This window comes from Temnothorax americanus, unplaced genomic scaffold, assembly GCF_048541705.1.
Source record: "Temnothorax americanus isolate GAGA-0224 unplaced genomic scaffold, ASM4854170v1 Scaffold9, whole genome shotgun sequence".
Taxonomy (NCBI): Eukaryota; Metazoa; Arthropoda; class Insecta; order Hymenoptera; family Formicidae; genus Temnothorax; species Temnothorax americanus.
In genome coordinates, this window is record NW_027509812.1 from 5,254,927 (window position 1) to 5,266,040 (window position 11,114).

Genomic DNA, 11,114 nt, shown 5'->3' on the forward strand with positions numbered 1-11,114 from the left:
GACAAACGGCCACGGTAGATTTAGCAAGAAATGCGATCACGACGGAACACCTCGGAGATACCGTTACGCGCATTAGAGGATACCCGGTTGGCGGGAGGTCGAGACGGCATTAAAAGGTGTTCGCGATCAAGGATTCCGGCACACGTACACATATACATATACATATACCCGGGCGACATCGGTATCCTGATTCTTAACGTTATGCCGTACGCGACGCGTATGCGTGCTTCCGCGATCGTGTGCGTAAGGACAGTGTAACGATAAACACACGGGCCACGCGCGTCACGTGCGTGCATGTATGTGTATACGTATGTGTTTGTGTAGGTATGCGAGCGGATCAGTCGAATGCTAACACGCATGTGCGATTAGCATAATCGAGTCGGGTTGCAGGGAACCAGTTTGCAAGGCCACTGAAAAGCCGGCCGGTCGGCCGGCCGATCGTTCGATCGTTTATGCCGTTCTCTGTCTCTACCGGCGCGGCGAGCGCGCGATCCATCCGTAACACCGATAACGTCAGCTGAACGCGAGAGCGAGGATGGTGACAATGCATCGTTCACTACGGATTCCAGCTGTGCGCGGGTGTTACGTGAGCTTTCTCTCGAATTACGAGACTTCGATAAGAACCCGACCCCATATAACTGCCATTTAATATCGCATAACGGCTATCTGCGTACGTAAATTAATGTAATTTAAATGTTACTATCGCGAAATTTTGATGAGTGACGAAAAATCGTGACGATAATATCTGCGTACGTATAAATGAATGTAATTTAAATGTTATATATATACTATCCCGAAATTCTGATAAGTGACGAAAAATCGTGACGATAATATTATTCGATAAAGGTTCTAAAAAAAGAATATATTCCCAAAATATAAAATCGTGTGATTCGTTAAAATAATTGATAATTTAATTACCAAGAATACAAAATAAAATAACGGATTACAATTACCTATTAAAATTTGATGAAAATTATTTTGTAATATATCGTATATCGTTATACAATATATCAATTATATTGTATAACAATAAATATAAATTGTTATAATCGGTCTGGAATTTATTAATTAATCTTAAATGCAAATAAAAATTAATTTTTGGCTTTTTAATATAAAAATGTAAAAAAACTATAATAAAAAAGTAAGAAAACAAGCATTAAAAACTTCAAAGCATGTATCTTTTTCCAATAAAGTCCATGTCTATTTCGAATTTAAGTAAGGGCCTTGGCACATAGTAAAACTTAAGCACTATTAAGCAGGAAGCAAATCAGTCAATCAAGTCAAGACCTTAAGGCATAACGTAAACAGTAGCAAATCCAAACTATCGATTTTCTTACAGCTAACGTTTTACTGCCTAAATTTTTCTATGTGCCAAGACCCTAATGGAACAAAGAGACTCTTTTAGTTGACAACCGTTTATATGCACCCATTAGTAATGACAACAGCTAATTGAGCATACATATAGATGTAAGAAACACATGTTCGTGTCGACGATTTGTCTATTCAAATTTCGTGTGGAAAAAGTGTGTGGTATAAATTACAGAAGCATTCGTCACATTTTCAACGGTCAAAACATCGTATTCTTGTACCCATATAAAGCCGAAACAGAGATACGTTTATCATGTCCGAACAAAAGACCACTCCCAGTTTAAAGAGTTAAACGGTAGCATGGCACGCGCGTTAAAAAGTGTCGACTGTGAACACTGTAGGTAATTTTGATCGACACTTTACATTGCACTCACTGGTATGTATATGTTGCGTGTATAGATCGCTTTGAAAATACATTTAAAGTAACTTCATTTACCTTAATCGCACATTATTTGATGTACAGATATAATACGGCATACATATATGCACGCAATATTCTGCAGAATAAATATTTTCATTTTGTTGAAATTTTAATTTCCATATAAATATGTTCGTGTCGTTCACGTGATGTTGCATTAATTATATCTATATAGCGATATTACACGTATGCATGTAAAAACGAACACAAGCGAGGGATTTAAGAATGCAAGAGACGATGAGATAAACGAGCTTCGATAACTTAGTTTCCGTGTTTAACATATAGTGCTGTTTTAATTATGGAACTTTTGTTTATTATAACCTATTATAAAGCAATTATTACCATATTCTGTAATCTAAAAAGATCTATTAATCATATATATTCATTGATTAACTGCAAATGTTTGCAAATTATATAGAAGAGAAAATTCCTTACACAAATATTTGATAAATTATTCTACATAAATATGCGTACAACTATAAATTGTTAAAGTTTTAACTTAATTTCATTTACTTATTAATAAATGTTATACTTTAAAAAGCTATTATTTTTAAATGGTTGAATTTAATATTTTTCTTATAAAATTCTCACTATAATTTGTCGAAAAATCCATAAATGCTTAAAAAAATCTACGACATCCCCGTATCAATAATAATTAAACTATTAAGTATATTGAATAATTAATTTATAACAAAAATACCTGCTTATTCCTTGCCTGTCATTTAATAGTACGACGAGAAACGATAAAACGTAAAAAGTAATAAATCGGAACACTGTTAAACATTAGAATACTGTCAAAATACACTTTCGCAATTTCGCATAGCTCCTTTTTCCCCGCGGGATACTTGACATTCTCTACGGTTTTCTACTAGCCTCCAAGGGTTCCAATTCATCTAAACAATTTTTGTAGATAGGTGTCGTAAATTCCGAAGCCGACCTGTTATACACTTTTGCAACTTTCGCATTTTATGATATAAAAACTTTTTTTGTTCGTTTGCTGGAATTCGAGAGGTGTTCAGCTTTCTCTTTTGGGTCAAGGTTTGGTAAGCTCATCTAAAAGGGACAATGGTCAGTTGTTGCGTAAAACCGATGCGCGCTGAAGATGGGCGAAAAGTCCTCTATTTTCACTTCCGTTATGTGGAATCTCTAGTGAGGTCACCGTTTTGGACGCAGAGACGTTAAAAATATACGCATAATTTCGTTCCAGCAAAAATTAATTATTTGCGAGAGGTCATCTTGCGACACGCTTTTTAATACAAGCTAGAAATGAGACCGTTAACGGTTCTACGACTCTCCGCGAATGGGAACAGATTGTTACTGATACACTACCGCGCATAAGGAATGTCATTCTACAGCCTGCAAATGTTCCTGATTTGAGGTACTCTGAGTCAGAAGTCGAGGGTTAATCACTCCAGATTTCACTTAATTAACAGTAGGTCTAACGCAGGTTAAATTATCTCGCAACCAGATGTTATCGCAAGGTGGTAAAAGTTCCTTAAAAGAACTTCGTAAAAGTTTCGTCGAGCGAAATGTAACCGTAGATAATCATGTGTCCATATGACGGAACTAAATTACATTTTCAAGTGAAATGTCACGCGCGCAATCTTGCATTTAACACAAAAAAAATTTAGCCTAATATTAGTTTTACGTGAATTAATTTTACGTATTATAACTTATAATATTATAAGTTTATGTTAAAACTATTGTGTGTGTACTATTAATATTAATATTTTAATTCAATACTAAATTATTCAAATAATATATCTATATATAAGTTGACCTACTTCAATCGATCTTTTAAAAGAACTGTGAAGGCTATGTTTTCAATTTAAAAAATTGAGTACTTGTTCGAAATTTTCAATATACTTTTCCAGTTAATATTTTAAAATATTAACAAATTAATTACTTTGAATAAAAAAGTAAATACATGGTAAATATTTTTTTTAACATCATAAAAAATCTTGTGATCAATCGTCGCAGTTTATTTCATAATATAGATTATTTTCACTTATCGCGCGACATCATACTTTCCCCTGATTCAAATTAGATAATCAAGATTCATGATGCAAACTAGTTACTTTCCGGAGGGACAACATGGGAAAAGTAGACGCACAGATAATTCATAATTTACGCGTATGTGGGTGACCGATGAGACGAGAGCTGCACGTGACTACATAACACCAAGGGAACCCTTTATTATAACACGGTTTTAAAGTTTATGTATTATATTATATCAGAAGATAAGGGGTAACGAAGAGTTTGTATAAATATGGCTGCAGAAAAGTTTAATGATTCTCAGAATGATTAACCGTAATCTTTGGCAACATAAATTATCCTATCGAGACGGAAACAGAAGCACATACACATGCACACATACCTATACACGCACACGCACACGCACACAAACTAGGTGTGTCTTTATGCACAATAGCGACAGCGAACTCGAAATTACGAAGCCGAGCCTTTATTTCGTCGCAAGCGCGCGCGAGGGGGTATCTATAAGACCGCCGAGACACGGCGGAGAGTACAAAGTTTTGACGTCACCCTATAAATCAACCAACACACTCGCACGTTCAAGACGTTGCGCGAATACATCCTGGGTTGAAGTTTTGTTCACCGTATGTCTCCTCCGCTCTCAACACAGACAACTTGTACATGGCGCGTCAGAAATTTCGGCGCAACGCCTTGCACATCCTTTAAATCCCATTCACACCAGAAACTATTAGAGCATCGTTTAAAGTGAAACAAACATCTATTGTTGAAGAGGACCGGCAATTATTGAGGGATTATGATCTCCAGATGGAACACTTTACACGTGCATAATAATAATCGGAGTGAAATATGCATGGTATAAGAAAGTGAAAGTGGAAGTGAAACATAAATTTTAATAAACATTTAACCGGGTGTTTCATTTTGTGCAATAAGACGCGTCAAATTGACTGCTTCTTGGAGCAATTTACGATACTATTGAAGAATTGAGGAGAACGTTGAGTTAAGATAACACGTGTAGATATGCGAGCTTAGAGCATGCGATGATGAGCGCAGAAATAAACGATATGGCATGTATAAAGCTAGAATGTCGGATTGTCAAAATAAACAGCGGCATGGGAGTTGACCGTGTCTACTGAAAAATTTTGGCATCGTCGGCCACGGCACCCGACGCTGTCGGCACAACTTTGAAATTATCTCGAGGTAATTTATATTACGGCTGCGAGCCGAGAAAATACGCGACGTACTTTCGAATTAAAATCGTCGGCGCGACAACGAATCGGAATTAATGAACTTTGAGATGGAAAAAAATTAGCTGAAACGACTTTTATTTAATTCTGTAAATTATTTGAATTAAAATTCATTAATTTGTAAAATTCATGCACACAATACACATGTGAAAAATTTTGTACGAAGAAGATTCAGAACCTTTAAACTAGAAAATAACAACAATGACCAAACTTTAAAAACCTTGCTGCGATAATGCACCCTCAGAAAAGATTTCTACATACAATGCTATTACTCTTGAATCTATCATAAAATAGGATCGAAATAGGGCCAATCATATTTAGTATTGAAACAATAATATTTTAGTCTTAACTAGAAAATTTCTTAAGTCTAGAATAAAATAATCTTGATACTATCTCTCTTAACTTTCTCAGAAAGATGCAGATATTTGTGACAATGCTATAATATTCTTGATTCAAGAATAGACGAATCTGAAAGAAATCTTATTCTATTCTTGTATAAAAAGAATAAAAAAAACCAATGTTTTCTTTTTAATTTTTAAATAGTTCTTATTTTTTTCCAATATTTTTATAGTTTAATTTGTATTCGTGCGGTTCCGCATATATTCTATTTTATTAATTAATAATTACGCAGTTTTACAATTTTTGAGAGAACGCATCGACGGGATTTGAGAACCTAAGATGTCCGGGGTCGCAACCTAACACGCTAACGCTGAGCTAATCATACGCTTGTGGTATCTATCATTATAACTGCTACATCAATAGACGTGCTTTTTAAAGTTGTTGCAACTGCAGATTGATGTGAATACGATGTTGTGTTTGTTTCAATCTAGTTCATTATATGATAATATTCCTAATAAATAAAATATATTTAATTATTCTTATATATTTCATTATTAGAATAATTAAGTAGGCGCAATTTTTCATGTTAAAATTTAAATTTTTCATTGATGTTTACTTATATATACGTAAACATTCTGCCAACCTTATTGATGAAAGAATTATTTAACATAAAATTAGTATCTTCAGTCGATCGAGAAGATTTAACCACATAATTATTCGAGTAATAATCTTTAGACAATTCCTACAATATAAAATTTTTAGATAATAAAATTTAAGTTGGTGCCTTTTAGCTATAGAATAAGGTAAATTGATTCTGTTGGCAGACGAATAGGCTATTTGTTTTCCTTCTCTATGCTTTCTATTTCTAATACATGATAATGGCTCAAGAGGATCTATTTCAGGAACGATATCTGGATACTTAATGGATATTTAGATGCATCTTAGGTGTTTCGCAGCGCGCGGCCGTCGCGCGGATCGCGCCTAATATTATGGCGCTAACATTGCGCGTTATAAAACAATATTGAGATTAAAAATCAATAATTCCTATTCTCTTCTCTCGAATAAAATAAGATTGACTTAATAATCTTGAGACAAGAATAACATATATAAATTTAAAAGCTTATATATTCTTGCGTTTAGACTAATCTTCACGCATCTAAACGCAAGAATATATAAGCTTAAATTTATATATGTTATTCTTGTCTCAAGATTATTAAGTCAATCTCATTTTATTCGAGAGAAGAGAATAGGAATTATTGATTTTTAATCCTTTTCTGAGAGTGTGATTTCTCATATAAATATGGAAAAATGCAATGAGGAAAGCGATAAGAGAAAATGAAATACAGTTGCAAAACCACTCGGTATAGATTTGTCTATAAGTCTGTAAAATGTAACGCTATAGTTATTGCAGTATTGTACAGATATGACGATATGATAATAATGATCATTACAAGCAAAATGTTTAGGCTTTCGCGTGAATCTGCTTTCGTTCTTGTGCACATCTCTCGCAATAAGATAAAAAAAGAAGTGCATAAATGTTACGTAATTAGAAAATAAGAAGCCGACTCTTATCACAAATCTTTTGATCATACGTAGATACTGCAATGTGCATCCGCGTAGAAAGCATAATCAGTTTCAGAATCGCGCCGTAGATCTTCATAAGAGTATATAATTACTGATGATAATGGCTGGCTATTAGTATAAGCACTCGCAATTATCATATGTAAAAGATTAGAACTACTGCGTTTATGTATTAACGTATACTAATAATAAATTCGAAAACTTCTTCATGCAACTCATGAAATCGTTATATCATATATACGTTATTGTTCCTAAATGGCCCATATAAATATTAACAATTATTGAACAAAATAATGTCTATTTGTTTAAAAAAGATATAAAAATAGAGATTTTTGTATACGGTATACACCATCTGCATGAATGGACGCTTCGCGATTTGTAAGTAAAAACTCGCTGCGATTGTTGGGAGAAACTGTTGTGGAGAACGTCTTGAAAGGCGGAAATTGCAGCTGCTCTTACCTCGCACGGTCGATGTCTCGAACGCAAAAATCAAACGGCAGGCAAAGAAAAACAAGCAAAGAGACAGAAAAAGAAAAAAGAAGGGATCGGGTGGGGTGCCCGTCCTAAGAGGGTGAGATCGAGGATTTGGCGAGAGGTGTAGAGGGGCTGACGGTACGGACATGGTATTGGATGCTATCGGAGACGGGGGTCCCCGCGGTAGGGGTAGTTTGACAAGTTGACAAGAGCACAAAGGCCGTGGCAGACACCCTCGAGCAAACGGCAAGAAGGGTAGGGGCAAACGCGCGGAGAGTGGGCAGGATAGAGCGATGGGTGGGTAGGGAGCGTCGCGACGCTCAGCGACGGAGAATTGCCGGATGGCGGGGTGCCTGAAAGCCCGGTAGATCCGACGCCGCGAACAAAGGGTGGCTCACCCCACTGGAGTCCCGGAGTTTGGGGACGAGATCGCCTATACCGATTTACTCCAAGTCGCGAAGATGCGCACGCGATATATATGTGCGCCGTATGTGCGTATGTGGGCGAAAGTTCGGGTCTATTCGACCGATCCGGTGTAGATACGCCGCGGGCCTAATATCGAAAGTTAAGGGCGAAGCTAAAGCTCATGCTTAATTAAATCGGAAGACCGTGGGAGATAATCGTTGCTCCCTGAGCGGCAAAGGTCAATATATGTGATGCCGGGCAATTTGATTTTCGCACGGCAATTGAAAATAAACGATAATTTAAACGTGCGCAGTCGATCTTGCAATTAAATGGGTTAAATTATCAACGTCAATAAATAATTTGTATTTATTGGCTGATCAAAATATAAATTCTTTCAGGATTATTTTTAACTTACATTTAACTATTAAATATTTGTATTCATTTGAATACAATTTTCATGACATTTTTAAAATATCTTTTTCAGAAATAATGTGCAAGTTGAAGACTTATGATATATCTCTGACGCGATTGCATATATAGAATATATACCATCCTCGCCGGCCGAGCTTTAAAAAGAAACGGGAAGCGAAAAGAATATGGCTTGCGCCCGTGAAAGCGCTGACAATTTTTCACAATGGAATGCTGTACGGCGTGCCGATAACCGTTCAAAGGGTAATAAATATCTTCGCTAACCACCTTCTATAAGGCAGCCTCCGCAAAAGCGTTCCATTCATACCGCAGTATAACGTTAGCGTGGGCACCGACTCTTCCCGTTTCCGTACCCCCTTCATCATCGCGCCTCGGCCCACATTGATACACATATCGACTCCCTTATGGTTTACGAGCCGCCGCTGTGATTTATCACGCTTGAAAATACCGCACGACGTCATTAGAAACATCATTCGCATCGCGTAACGTCTATCATTTTGCACTTGAAGTAATTCAATGATCCACACGTCGCCCCCTGTACGACCCTTTCGTCCCGAGCATAGTTAATTCGCGTTATTGATATATGCGCTAGGCGCTTCTACAAAAGCTTCGAGGGAAGAGCAAAGTTCAAAAGACACGAATGAAAAATTTGTTGAATTTTGAAAGATATGCCAGAGCAGAATTATTTCTAAAAATTATGATATTATTTTAAAATATACAATATTAAATCGCATATGTTTCATATTAATTAATAATAATTTAAATTAATAAATAGAATATTTATATTTGCAAACCTATATTTTAGGTATCATCAGAGATTTCGGCATTTGATTTAATAATAATAATAATAATAATAATAATGTAATTGCAGTTTAGTTGTGTTTTTCTCGACAAAGAGCTAGTTTTAGAATTGTATAGAAAGCGTTGACTTCAGCGTTTATCTTATATAAGTAGTAGAAGGAACTAGGATATTTGTACATTAAAAATGGCATTATCTCGTAAATTAAAATTATAGAATATATATGATGAACGATTGTGAGCAAAAATAGCAAGAACGAGATAGTGCAACCGTTTTAAACCGTATGATACTAACGCGTCCGTCCGTATGGGATTACCCCTTTTGCTTTCTGCTCTTCTTCACGCTTGTACCAGGCTTCTCTTTTACACTATATGTCGCTAACCTCATACCTGCGCAGCCAGTAAATCAGAAACGCAGCGAAGCGTCTTTCCCGTCGCGTCGCGGTGTCGCGAATCATCCCTCTATACTATAGGATTTTATACTTGCTATCTGAAAAGGTAGACAGGATAAATATATGGAACTTAATTCAGAAAAGAAAATAACATCCTAACATATTTTCTAAACGCGGTAAAAATAGAAACTATATACCACTTAAATTAAATACGCGAGGTCATCACATTTTATTCATTTAACACAAATTTGAATTAAAATCATAAATAAAGAAGTTGATAAATAAGAAAATATTTTTTCTGAGTAAACAAAAAGTATAGTAAGTTTATAGTATAAAAATATAGTATAAGTAACTTATTATACTTAATAAGTTAAATTACGTCCATGACCATGGATTGATAAAAATTAGATAAGAGATAAAAAGAAAAATTCTAGTGTGTAAATGAACAACATGATTTATACAGCACAATTGGCATTACATACGAGAAAACTAGAAAAGAAAATAATCCTGTTACCTAATTCTTCGTAATCGTGTATAAACCTTTCTTACTACAATGAAAGATGATTACCTACGATAAGCTTAATCTTTTGTCGGTGACCCTCGTCAAATCGAAGGGTTCGTGACTCATTAAATATTCCTATAGGGTCCTGATACTATATCAAAATATTTTTTATTGCATATTGTGTGTAATTATACATCAGTTGTAATAATAGCCATTTAGCGACACTTGCAATTTCTCGATTAATAATTTTGTTTATAATATCATCGAGACCACCTATCTTCATATTTTATCGTTCGATCGTCATCGTGTTCCCTGATAGGACGATGAGAAGATCGCGTGCGTGACGAAACGAAAAACCGGAAAGCCGGACCAGGTCAACTATTATACGAGATGACTCTCTTATCTCTTCAGGTAACCGAGTGACCTGTCATGCTCTTCCTACCGAGTCCTACCTGTGCCTGTGCGTTCTCCCGCCTCCACTAACAAAATTGGTTTCCGGATCTGAAGTATTCGGAGTTTAAGATCTTAATCCGCGATAATATGGGGGCATCTCATTTAGTGAGACATTTATTTTCACGTTCCAAATGTTGGAAATTAATCGCCTGGTGTAATTTTAAATACATATGACAGCTTCTTTGAGAGATTCGAAGGTTGAATAAATGCAAATTAGAGTGTCAGGAGTGGTCCATTGAGCACTACATTGACTGATCGATAAACTACTCGTAACAGTCTATCCTTCAATTGTTGAAGAATGATCAGAGCACAGCCAAGTACAGCTTATTAAAGTAGTCGTGGTTAAGTGGACTTTTGTAGCTTCGCGATCATTGACGAGCAACTCACTATTAACGTATGAGGCAAACATACCTTTCTCCACATGATCCGTCTTCGCATCGACTTCCCGCGGCTAAGATCGTCGATTCACGCATCTGCGACTTACGCACACCATCGCCATACAACGCGTACTCCCGCGCACGCGGCAAGCCTCTTCCCGCGTCAGCTATCAGCTAATTAACATTACTGGCAGCACGAGTAACAAGCAGGTCGGCAATTACGCGCACCGGACGCGATCGTCGCGGCCGGAGCGTCCTTATCGGTCCCGCGTCGTTGTCAACCGCGAAAAACCGATAGGCGGCTGTCAGCAAACTGTGCAAACGGTGCCAATTAAGTGT

At 36.3% G+C, this 11,114-nt stretch overlaps 1 protein-coding gene across 6 annotated transcripts in view; it reads right to left on the minus strand.

Moving 5' to 3' along the window:
• The window catches only part of Antp (homeotic protein antennapedia), a 111,282-nt gene that overhangs the window by 20,452 nt on the left and 79,716 nt on the right, over window positions 1-11,114 (minus strand). The window contains exon 1 of one of the 6 annotated variants that reach the window (XM_077425654.1): window positions 10,810-11,085. The exons of the other annotated variants lie outside the window; for them this stretch is intronic. The gene's annotated coding sequence lies outside the window, so the exon portion shown is untranslated. Of the gene's footprint in view, window positions 1-10,809; window positions 11,086-11,114 lie in introns of those variants that run through there. 6 annotated transcript variants of the gene reach the window in all.